This window comes from Alexandromys fortis, unplaced genomic scaffold (genome assembly GCF_014885135.2).
Source record: "Alexandromys fortis isolate MF-2015 unplaced genomic scaffold, M_Fortis_MF-2015_v1.1 scaffold_82, whole genome shotgun sequence".
Lineage (NCBI taxonomy): Eukaryota > Metazoa > Chordata > Mammalia > Rodentia > Cricetidae > Alexandromys > Alexandromys fortis.
Window position 1 is genome coordinate 2,947,013 of NW_026067963.1, and position 6,646 is coordinate 2,953,658.

At 43.1% G+C, this 6,646-nt stretch overlaps 1 protein-coding gene across 4 annotated transcripts in view; it reads left to right on the forward strand.

Moving 5' to 3' along the window:
• The window catches only part of Arid4a (AT-rich interaction domain 4A), a 91,612-nt gene that overhangs the window by 76,212 nt on the left and 8,754 nt on the right, over positions 1-6,646 (forward strand). The gene's annotated exons all lie outside the window — the stretch shown is intronic.

Genomic DNA, 6,646 nt, shown 5'->3' on the forward strand with positions numbered 1-6,646 from the left:
ATTTATTATGTATACAATATTCTGTCTGTGTGTATGCCTGCAGGCCAGAAGAGAGCACCAGACCCCTTTACAGATGGTTGTGAGCCACCATGTGGTTGCTGGGAATTGAACTCAGGACTTTTGGAAGAGCAGGCAATGCTCTTAACCTCTGAGCCATCTCTCCAGCCCTAGGCCCCTCTTCTTATGTGCACATCTTTGTGTAGACACAGTTGCAGTTCTGGGGGTTAATGTCTAGAGGTGCATCCTCAGGTCGTCCGACATTCTTGCATTCCCACCAGCCAGTATGCAAGGACTTCGTGTGCACGGCACCCTTGTCTCACTGAATTGTCAGAGTGAGGGGGCTTTTGTTGTTGTTATTTTGGAAGAGTAGCTGCTGTTTTTTGCTGTTCTAGTGCTGGTGGGTTACTGTGCCTCTAATGTGTATTTCCTTAGTGCAGTGATGTCATATGTGAGGTGCTAGTGACAAGCACCTTCACATGTTGGAAGCTCTTTGTGTGTGTGTGTGGGGGGGGTTCAAGACAGGGTTTCTCTGTAGCTTTGGAGCCTGTCCTGGAACTCACTCTGTAGACCAGGCTGGCCTTGAACTCACAGAGATCCGTCTGCCTCTGCCCCCGATTGCTGGGATTAAAGGCATGCCCGGCCCTGTTGGAAGTTCTTTATACTGCTTATGCAAATATAAATTAACCCATCGGTTTTGACTTGAAAGTAGCAAAGAGAAGAAAACCCCATGTGTACCCTAAGGAAAACTGACTGTGTGCTCAGAATCCACAGACTTTGCAAATGCTAAGGGTTTTGTACTGATGGGAGCCCCCCTCTTTTTTTTTTCTGGTGCTAGGGATTGGACCTGAGGGCTTGTGCATGCTGGACATACCCTCTGTCACTAAGCTACACTCTATCCCCAAGGGAGCTCTCAAAAACCCATTAGTAAAGGGAGAGGATCAATAAGACATGGCATTAGTTAAAATAAATGAACAAGCTTAATATGACAACATGGATTTTAAACCTAGGCAAGTCAGGAAAAGCAAGTTGTCAAGCTATGTCTAAAATACATAATTTTAGTGAAATTTAAATATTCAAAATACGTTGATTTTTGTGTGTATAATCGTAGAACAGGAGTGGGAGACTAACCACGTGATACACGCTTGTCATCTCTGCACTTGGATGTGGGCAGGAGGATCAGCTCAAGTTCATCCTTGGCCACATAATAGGAGGTCAGCCTGGTCGACCTGAAACCTGTCTCCAAATATAATATCTATGTCTATGTATAGATTGTAATATGTCTATATATATCAATGTACACATATAAAATACATCATAACATGCATATTATAATGTGTATGTGTATGATAAGTATTATAACATGTACATATATAATGTCTGGAGAAAGTATATGTGATATTTTATTGAATATAATTATATAATATATACTTACATGCACGTGTGTGTATATATACATATGAGAAAAAACGAATACCAAATTCAAGGTGGTGGAGCAAAGGAAAGGCATGGAGGAGCAGATGCAGGGCATTTGCCTGCCGCTCAGCACACACCCCCTGTGCAGACCAAAGCCGAGTAACGGTAAAATGTGATAAGCCGAGTGCTGACGCTGTTCTTCTCTGCGCTTTACTATTGCTCCAGTTTGAATGTCCACAGCCAATCAGACGGTGAGATCAGTTCTCCGAGAAGTATTAACACGTGGCACCACAGCTGCTCGTGTAGGGATGAGCTTGAAATCCCAGTGCTCGGGACACTGACCAAATGGGAATCTTTTCCAGGTGACTGACTCTGCAGTCGACAAGTCTAACTGTTCATGGATGTAAGGTGTTGCCCTTAAAGTGAGTCTTATAAAAGTTGGTTTAAAGCATGCACCCGTGTGTGTGTGTATGCACGCCCCCACCCCTGCGCCCTCACCCACTCCCCCATTCCTCTCCAATCCTCTGTATCCCACCTCCACCGCTACCCTGGCCTGGCTTTTTCTTGTGCCTTCTATCACCTGGGTATCACCATGCCCCTTCTAACACACGGTGCTCATTGGATATGAACTTGATCAGTGAGCCTCCTGTGCTGTAGATCTTCGGTTGAATAAACCTTTTAAAATGACCCGGCTGAAAAATAAATAAACAAACAAACAAATAAATAATAAAAAAACCAACAACAACAAAAATAAAATGACCCGGTTGGTCACGTTCAGTTATAACAACAGGGAGTTGTAGTGATAGGAGCGGCAGGGCTGCGTCCCCAGCACCCGGGCTGCCTACAGGGCTAGCTTATGCCCCGAAATAATTACACGGAAACTGTATTCTTTTAAACACTGGCCCGGCTAGTTCCAGTTTCTTATTGGCTAGCTCTTACATATTAATCTAACCCATTTCTAATAATCTGTGTAGCCAGCGAGGTGGCTTACCAGAGAAGATCTTAACCTGCGTCTGTCTGGAGTGGGAGAATCATGGCGACTCCTGACTCAGCTTCTTTCTCCCAGCATCCTGTTCTGTTTTCTCCGCCTACCTAAGGGTTGGCCTATCAAATGGGCCTAGGCAGTTTCTTTATTAATAAGAAATCACTCCCACATCATTTCCCCTTTTTCTGTTTAAACAAAAAAGAAAAGCTTTAACTTTAACATAGTAAAATTACATATAACAAAACAGTTATCAAGTAAAAATTACAATAATCTTTATCATAACTAAGGAAAACTATAACTATAACTAACCATTCTTCAACTCCATCAAAGACTCCAGAAGGATATAATATTACCTAAGTAAACAAGAAATAAGAAAACTCTAGAAATGACAGAGACATCTCGCTGCCTGGACAGTCACCCAAAGTTCTTTGGTACCGTTGGGGTATCCATCTTCAGCCTTCAGGCTCATAGTATCCAGCAGACATTTTCATCAAGCAGGAAATTCCAAAGACAGTTCAGTCACTATCTGCTGTGTCCTGCAGAATGTCTTGCAGACTCTTTCTTGAGTCAGAAACCCTGAAAGACTATCTCACCTTTAGGCAAGTTCAGCAGTCCTTTTTCTGCGGGTTCTCTGTGTCCAGTTTATGCAATAGTCCAGGCAAGAGCAGTTTCTTGCCCAAATGACTATCCAACTCCATAAGGATCCTCTTCGATGCCCATCTTCCTCTCGAAGTAGCTGGTGCTACCAGGAGCAGACGTGTCTCATTGTCATGAAAATCCCTAAGTTATTAAAATATTTTAAATGCCATATTCTGCAGTCTTTGAAAGATATGAAGAATGCCTAACTGAAGTATATATATATCTAGAAAATCTAACTCACATGACTACAAGTTTTACTATTATCAATGATTATCCATTAACAACCTATATTTCCTAATATACATTACATTTTAAATGAACTATACAATCACAATACCTTAATCAATATCAGAAATATATATATATAACAATATTGACCTTAAAATCCATACCAATGCAAATTATATCTATATCATATCCCCCTTTAAATGTAAAAACATTTATAAACAATCACCAATTCCCTTCTAACACACGATGCTCATTGGATATGAACTTGATCAGTGAGCCTCCTGTGCTTTAGATCTTCGGTTGAATAAATCTTTTAAAATGACCCAGTTGAAAAAAATAAATAACAACAACAAAAAAATGACCCGGTTGGTCACGTTCGGTTATAACAACAGGGAGTGACTCAAGGCAGTCATTCACAGGGATTTAACTGTTTAAAGACCCAGGGAAATGGTTGACGGGAAGATGAAAGTAACTGGGGGGAGAGAATGCAGCCAGGGAGTCAAAGTTCACACGCACTCGCTCAGAGGCAGAGTGCTTCCCTGATGCGCAATTCCCAGTGGAGAGACACGCCATACTATCTCAGTTCTATGGGAGCATTGCTGTTTTGTTTTGAAATTTGAGAAAACAGGTTCCAATTTGTCCAGACAGTAATAAATAACAGAACTGAGCTCAAGCCATTTCTCCTGACTTCCAAATCCATTTTTCGTTCCCAGGGCTAGCGTTACTTTTTAGTTTTTTGAGGCAGGATCTCTCTACATAGCCCTACTATCCTGGAACTCACTGTGGAAGCCAGGGCTGGTCTTGAACTGACAGACATCCTCCTGCCTCTGCCTTCTGACTGCTGGGCTTAAATGCATTCCTTCCTCTTTTCCCCTGCTCTTTGGCTTCTTTTCTTAGGAAAGACAGTTTGCTAGGCCAGGACCCCTCTATGCATCAGAACGTCGGCAGCCTGAGCTCATGAGATGCAGGAAAAATTGCCATGCTGTCTTTATTAAGTGCTAGTTAGCTTCCTTGTTTGGGGCTCGTTGGCTTTGTTTTCTTTTGTGTATATGTGTAGTGTATGCATGTGTGTCCATGTGTGCATATGTGTACAGAGGCCAGAGAAGATCCTCCTGGGTCCTGCTGTGTCTGCCTTATTCCTCTGACACCGGGTCTCTCGGCCTGAACCTAGGTTGGTGGCCAGCAAGCCCTAGCAATCATTCCTGCCTTCTGCCCCCACATGATGCTACAGATGCCCACACTACCCTTTCCAGCTTTCTATGTGGGTGCTACGATACAAACTTGGGTCTTCCCACTTCCATAGCAAGGATTCTTACCCTTTGAGCCATCTTTCTTTCTTGAGACAGGTCTTCACTGTGTAGCCCTGTAGTTTTAAACTCAAATTCCTGCCTCATCTTCGCAAACGCTGGGATTACAAGCATGAATCACTAAGCACAGCCAGTTTTTATCTTTTAATTTCTTGTTACTTCCTATTATTTATTTTTTCCTTTTAAACTGTCAAAGGCTAAAATATGATGACATCAAAACTTGGCTGATGGGGAGGGTAAAATTTAGATCATCTGTTAATGTTTTCATAGTGTTTCGAATGGTACACCGACTCACTGTGCTAGCTTGCCTCGCTGGCCCAGAAAGCACCGCTCTTCACATCTTGATGGATTTACTTTCATGTCTTTTGCATTGTGAATAAAAATATACCAAAGTTGAAATAAAAAAAAAAACACAATAACTTTTGAAAAACACCAGTAAGGTCCACGGCAACGGCTCAGTCGGTAAACATGCTTGCCACCAAGGCTGACAACCTGAGCTGGATCCTGGGATTCACAGGGTGAGGGAGAGACCCAACAGCTCTGACCTTCACACCAAACCTTGGCACAATCATGTGCACACACACACAAAGATTGTTGTAAACACCACTAGATAGTGTTCTTACGTTGTTTTTATCATTAGTGAAGATGACGGAAGGGCTGACTTTTTTTTTTTTTTTTTTTCCGAGACAGGGTTTCTCTGTGACTTTGGAGCCTATCCTGGAACTAGCTCTGTAGACCAGGCTGGTCACAAACTCACAGAGATCCAGAGATCCGCCTGCCTCTGCCTCCCGAGAGCTGGGATTAAAGGCGTGCGCCACCATCGCTCGGCCTGACTTGTTTTAATAGATTCGCATCCAACTTTCCATTCACAGCTTGGCGGGTCAGTGGCTGCGGAGGAACTGCTCTGGTCACTATACACGGCCCACTCCGTTACTGCTTCCGATCCATTTCTCCCATCGTACTGTACAACATCATGATGTTGTTTGATGGAGTGGGGCCACAGGAAGATGGAGACAGCGGTGCCCATGAGTAGAACAACATCCAGCCAGTCATAGAACTTTGAAGGTGCTGAAGGATGAAGAGAGACACCTGCCAACTGCCCAGGAGCCAGCAGCCACCAGAAGGGACCCAGATGTGTGGACAGTGCCCCCTGCTGGGGGTGTCACCTCATCGCTCTGGTCACTGGTCCTAAAGCTACCTGTTTTCACTGGACTGTCGGCCGTGGACAAACAGCATTTCGTGTTGATTGGTAGTTACTTCACAATTTTGAGTCTTGTTTCCAACCTCATCAATTACATAAAATCTGGTAGCATAAATTTATGAAACTGGAATGTATAGGCCAAAGGGTATGCAGAATTCCAGTTGGCATTTCCTGAACTCTTTTCCGTGATGATGGGCGCATGGATGTAAGTATTTGGGAGGGATCTTGCTGATGCTTCAAGTGCACGTAGACTTTTTATCAAAGTAGCTCACTTTTAGGAATTCTGTAGTAATTATCATTGTATCTATCAAAAAGGACACGGACAAGTTGTAGCACTGTTTGTAACGAATGAATGCTGTAGCTTATCAGAATGGCCACCACAGCGAAGTATTTGTTATTTGGTTGGATTATAGCTAATCTTACTCAAGCGTTGATTAAAAAAAAAAAGACCAGCCGTAATTTATTTTTGTGGCTGCTTCATAACTATTGTTTTGCCGCTGCTATGAATGGTAATGTGTAAATATCTGTGCTTTCCGATGGTCTTAGGCGACCCCTGGGGAAGGGTCGTTCAACTCCCAAAGGGTTCGCGACCCACAGGTTGAGAACCACTGAACCAGCGGCTGACACAAATTAATGAGTATCAGGATGGAAGGAGGTGGCACCATGCTCTCTTGGTTTTAGTGATAGTTTCAGGCTGTAGATGGATGTCAGAACTTACCTAGTTGTATACTTTAGATATGTGTAGTTCGCTGTGTATCAGGCATTTCTTTGGAGCTGTTGAACAGGACAGCTAGTATTCAGTGTAGAACCATGCTTTGGGATCTACTAGTTATACAATCTTAGTTTAACCAGACCGTTATTGGGATCATGGCA